The sequence below is a fragment of the Nycticebus coucang genome, chromosome 2 (assembly GCF_027406575.1).
Source record: "Nycticebus coucang isolate mNycCou1 chromosome 2, mNycCou1.pri, whole genome shotgun sequence".
In the NCBI taxonomy this organism is placed as follows: Eukaryota; Metazoa; Chordata; class Mammalia; order Primates; family Lorisidae; genus Nycticebus; species Nycticebus coucang.
Window position 1 is genome coordinate 157332518 of NC_069781.1, and position 6109 is coordinate 157338626.

Genomic DNA, 6109 nt, shown 5'->3' on the forward strand with positions numbered 1-6109 from the left:
CTGATACTTGATTTAGGATTTCTACCTTTCAGAACTGTGAGACCATAAATTTCTTTTTTTTTGGTTTTTGGCCGGGGCTAGGTTTGAACCCGCCACCTCCAGCATATGGGACCGGCACCCTACTCCTTGAGCCACAGGCGCCGCCCAAGAGACCATAAATTTCTATTGTTGGCTGGGCACAGTGGTTCATGCCTGTAATCCACTTGGGAGGCCGAGGTGGGTGGATTGCCTGAGTTCAGGAGTTTGAGAGCAGCCTGAGCAACAATGAAACCCCATCTCCAAAAAATAGCTGGGGATTGTGGCAGGCACCTGTAGTCCCAGGTACTTGGAGGGCTGAGGCAGGACGATCACTTTAGCTCAAGAGTTTGAGGTTGCTGTGAGCTATGATGCCACCAAAGTGAGACTCTGTCCCCAAAATACATATATATATATATACACACACACATACACATACATATATGTAAAACTATATATATAGTTTAACCCATTCCTTTTGTGGTACTTTGTTATAGCAGCTCTAGTAAACTAAGGGAATAACCACATAAAAATTAAATCCCAAACCCAACTCAACTCCTGACTAGATTAACTCAACCATTATACTAAAAGCCTAGCAGAAGGAAAGGTATGACCATTTCCAAATAGGAAAATCATTTTTTTCAGTCTCTATAATCCTAAACTGTCTAGCTTTCAACCAAAACTGCTAGGTATACCAAAACAAACAAACAAACAAACAAACTCCAAAACACACCAAGAGTCAAAGTAATCAGCTTTGCACAGTGACAGTATTGTAGCCAATGAGGTTTATCCAAGGCATGATTATTGATTCTGAAACTGAAACTTTTCCCAATACCCTGGATGACAACTTGCACTGTAGTTGGCAATGGCAATTTTTGATGGTATCTAGGGAGACTGAATAAAAAGAAAAGACAAAGTAATCAACAGAATCAGACTCAAATATGGCACAGATGTTATAACTGACAGGGAATTTTTCAAAAATTGTTAGCATTTGTTTTATGGGCTGGAATATGATCTACTTTGGTGAATGTTTTATGTGTACATAAAAAGAATGTATATTCTACCAAAAAAATTCTCATTATTGTACCTATTGATATGTGTCTTTTTTCTCTAGCTGGGCTCTCCAGTATTTTTTCTTTCTCTTTTCTTTTTAGCAGTTTGAACATGAGGTGTGTAAGTATGTTTGTTTGGTAGTTATTCTGCCAGATCACAGTTGTCATCATTACTTTTGGAATATTCATTAGCATAACCATTCATTCTTTAAATATTTTTGTACCTAATTTTCTCTTTCTTCTCCTAGAAATTAAATGGAATTTTTTTTTGGTCATTTGAATTATGTGAATATTAGACCATTTGATGCTGTCCTACAGCTCTTGGACGTTCTATTCCATTGTTCTCTGTCTCATTTTTCTGTTTATGATTCAGTTTGGGTAATTCCTATTAACGTATCTTCAAGCTCACTATTTGTTTTCTTCAACTGTGTCGAGTCTAATGATTAGCTTGCTGAAGATATTCTTTACCTCGTTTCTGTGTCTTTCCTTTCTTGGCAATCTTTTTGTGTTTCTGAAAACTGTTCATAAGAAGAGTCATTATGTTCAGGACTTGTAATAATCAGCACTTAAAATCACTTATAAGGAGTTGTAAAAGGTATTACCGAGAAAGTTTTTCTGTTCCTTTTACTCATCTGCCATGGAGTCTAACCAGTGCTGTAGGAGTAAAAAAATCTAACACTGCCTCTATGAGATAGAGGTAATGGTAATAACAGTAGCAACTCTCCAGGGGTGTTTATGATAAAACAGTATGATTTAAGTATAAAGCACTTGTGGTTAATAGACAGTTGCTTATTGCACATTTTTCAGTAATGTTTTCTACACATTTTTATGTTATTTGCAAGGCTGAGTTCCTACCTTTTACATCGCCATATAAGTGATTGTAAGTGCTGATTATTACAAGTCCTGACCATAATGATTGTTTGAATAGTTTTCAGAAACTCAAAAAGATTGTCTTATTAAATATCCTATTTGGTTTAAATTCTCTTCAGTATTACTTAATTTGTGGTGAACATTCCAGAAGGCCCCTTAATGTTGGCAACTGGAATGTGATGGAGTGCCCCAAGAGCAATGTTGTATCTGGTGGGATATTTCCACAGGGCAATGAAGATGGGGAAAATCCAAATGATAGTTTTGAGTAGAGATCATAACTGGGAAGGAAAACGTCAAGGCTGGAGGCCATTAAAGATAAGACCCCAATCATACACAGCAAAGATAAGTAAGCCTTGTGTTATTACCTCCTAACCCCCACAAAGGGTATAGATTTTGAGGATTCCACAATCAATTTTTGTGAAATGCATGTGCTAGGGGTGATAGGAGAGAATGTAGGGAGAAAGGGACATTCTATTGGTGAAGTGAAAGGTATGGTTGTCTACAGTGTGCCCTGGCTTACAAAGTTTGTGTACCCATCATTTCTATCTCCAGCATTTGAGCAAAAATCAAGATGAATATAGATTTAATTTTTTCCCAATGTGCTAGATTGGTGTACAGAATAGGAGCAGAAAGAAAACTGGGGAACTGTATGGTGAGCATACAAGGAAGGACACTTCTGATATTGGTGATACAGAGAAGTATTAGGCAATCTACCTCTCAATTCCCTAATTCTTTAGTGGGAAAGGTGATTAATCATTTTTTTTGGTAATTATTAGGAGCACTGAGCCTTTGTTCACATGTATACAAATCATTAACAGAGCAAGGTGCCAGTTGGAGGCAGGTGATTTTATAGCTCCTACAGAGAATTCTTTGGGAATGAGTATTTTTCAGAATTTCAAGCTGCATTGTTGCTAAAAAAGGGAAGAGGCCAAGGGCAAGGGCTCATGCCTATAAATCCTGCACTCTGGGAGGCCAACGTGGGAGGATCCCTTGAACTCAGGAGTTTGAGACTAGCTTGAGCAAGAACAAGACCCCTGTCTCTACTACAAATAGAGAAATTTAGTGTTGTGGCAGGTGCCTGTAGTTTTAGCTACTTGAGGCAGGAGAATTGATTGAACCCAGGAGTTTGAGGTTATTGTGAGCTAGGTTGACTTGATGGCATGCTAGCTTGGGCAATAGAATGAGACTCCGTCTCTAAAAAAAGTAAGGGAAGGGTGGTGCCTGTGGCTCAAGGAGTAGGGCACTGGCCTCATATACCGGAGGTGGTGGGTTCAAACTCGGCCCTGGCCAAAAACTGCAAAAAAAAAAAAAAAAAAAAAAAAAGTAAGGGAAGTGAATTTTAACACCCATGTTTAGCTACCAATGTCTTTGTAGAGTGCCCCAACTGATCTATTTCATGGATTATATGAATCTACTCATTTTTCATGCCAATTTAAATTTCTTACTTGCCTAATTCAGTTTTTCCTCTCTACTGTTCCCTTTCTATTGATATTTTCCTCCAACACCATAGGCTATGGCCAGGATTGACTAGCCAGCCCATGCTTCCACATTTTTCCATATTAAATTCAATCTTCTCATGACTGGGTCACCCTTTGGAAACAACGGTATCACTGACTCAAAATTTAGGTCCTCTTTGCTTTTCAAATATTGCTGTTGGTCTTCACGTTTGGAACCAAGTGAGCTTCTCTATGGAATTCCTGAGAGCTTTGCAAAAACCCACCATTTAAAAGTCTCATAAATGAAAGCCATTCTTTGTAAAGTATATTTCTTTCTGTCCTTGCTTCCTTCCTTCCTTCTGTCCTCATCAGCTTTGAGTATCCACTTGATACTTGAACTTGAGTGCTAAGTTCAATAACCACTTGGATGCAAGGAGCCAACAGTATTTAAGTTTGGTTCAGCTTAAACAGAGAACAGTGGAAGAGTATCAAAATGACATGAAACCAGGCTTCGTAAGTGTCTGTAAACAAGACACTGAAAATCCTGTGGGAACCATGGCAGCTTTTCTACTCTTCTTCCTCCCCTTCCTCCCCTTTTTCCTTTTCTCCTCATCTCTCCCTCTTCAAAATATTCTAATCTTTGGTCTAATATTTTATATGGGAAATCAAGTGGGCAGGAGATGTGTGCAGGAGGAAGCAAATGGCTATATTCTGGGGATAGCCGCTGTCTTTTTAAGATTGAAAAGCTACTTTCTTTAGCTACTCTTTGCTTTTTCCCCATTCCTAAAGAACTTTGTTTACAAGCTTGAATTCCTTTCCAGCAGTCCTTCAGACTAGGACAGAAATTTATTCTAACATTAATTTATTTGTTTATTTAACAAATATTTTTTGAATGCCTAGGTTCTGATGGTATGGGGATAAATAAGAGAGTGCCTACCCTTGAGGAGCTAAGAATTAATAGAAAAACCTTAAGTAAATGGACTTACCAGGAACTTTCTGCTCAGATTTATGGAGGAAAATAACTTTCTTCTGTTTTGAAAATTCAGATTTTTTTTTCTTACAAGTGTTAACAAAGGTCCTGCTTGATCTAAAATGGCACAGCTATTGGTTGGGTGTGTTGTTGGCTAGTTGTACTGAAATAGTCTCTCTTGGATGTTCCAAGTACTCCTCAATTAGGCTGGGCATGATGGCTCACACCTATAATCCCAGCACTCTGGGAGGCCGAGTCGGGAGGATTCCTTGAGCTCAAGACTAGCTTGAGAAAGAGGGAGACCCCCATCTCTACTAAAAGCATAGAAAATTAGCTGGGTGTTTTGGCAAGTGACTGTAATCACAGCTACTCCGGAGGTTGAGATAGGAGGATCACTTGAACTCAGGTGTTTGAGGTTGCTGTGAACTATTGATACTACTGTACTCTAGCCTGGGCAACAACTGAGACTCTGTGTCAAAACAACAACGACAAAACCAAATACTTCTTAATTTAGGCAAACTGAGCTCATCCCATTTCTTGGCACACACTGGTATACAGATATATGCAAAAAAGCATCATAATTCACTCAGTTATCCAAGTTAGAAACTTAGGAGATATTCTCAACTTATGCTTCATTTCCACATCCAACTGATCTTTATCCAGTCCTTAAAAAAATATTACTGGGGCTGTGCCTGTGGCTCAGTGAATAGGGTGCTGGCCCCATATACTGAGGGTGGAAGGTTCAAAACCGGCCCTGGCCAAACTGCAACAAAAAATGGCTGGGCGCTGTGGCAGGCACCTATAGTCCCAGCTACTCGGGAGGTTGAGGCAAGAGAATCACCTAAGCCCAGGATCTGGAGGTTGCTGTGAGCTGTGACCCATGGCAGTCTACCGAGGGCGACAAAGTGAGACTCTGTCTCTTAAAAAAAAAAAAAATTTACTGGCCGAGTCTGGTGGCTCACACCTGTAATCCCAGCACTCTGTGAGGCCGAGGCGGGTCAGTTGCATGAGCTCATGAGTTCAAGACCAGCCTGAGCTACAGTGAGACCCTGTCTGTAAAAATAGCTGGGCATTATGGCGGATGCCTGTAGTCCCAGCTACTTGGGAGGCTGAGGCAAGAGAATCGCTTGAGCCTAAGAGTCTAAGGTTGCTGTGAGCTATGATGCCACAGCACTCTATGAGGGGGCAACAAAGTGAGACTGTCTCCAAAAAAAAAAAAAAAAGTTATTTTTACTAATACATAATCTCTCAAATCTGCTTCTTTTTCCTTACTCCTGTGGTATCATTCATTATCTCTCATTCAAATCACTGTCATGGTCATTGCCTTCCAGTTCTTTTCAGTCCCCCTTCCATCCATTCTTTTAGAGCAAACAGTAGTTGTTGTTAAAGTTGCAAAAAGAAAAAAGACAAAGAAACTTTGATGATGCCCTTTCCCAGATTATCGTGTTCTTAATGTTTAGAAAGATCCAGAGAGTCTGTTTTATTTTTCATTTGGCCATCTCTAGACTTCTTTTCAGTGCTCATTGGTGATAGCATTTATATTCTCCACTGACTGAGAAGAAATTGTTGAACAATTTTAAGCAAATTGCGTTTTTAAAATTTTAGAGATAGGGTCTTGCTCTGTTGCTCAGAGTGGTACAATCTGTGTGCAGTGGTACAATCATAGCTCACTGCAACCTTGAACTCCTGGGCTCAAGTGATCCTCTCACCTCAGCCTCCTGAGTAGCTAGTACTATATAGGCACATCCCACATTCCTGGTTAATTT

General features: G+C 39.6%; 1 non-coding gene across 1 annotated transcript; it reads left to right on the plus strand.

Annotated features, from left to right (window-relative positions):
• Positions 1-765: 765 nt before the first annotated feature.
• Positions 766-909, plus strand: LOC128579942 (U4 spliceosomal RNA). Its single transcript, XR_008378311.1, has one exon. It is a non-coding gene; the product is annotated as a U4 spliceosomal RNA (small nuclear RNA).
• Positions 910-6109: the final 5200 nt, after the last annotated feature.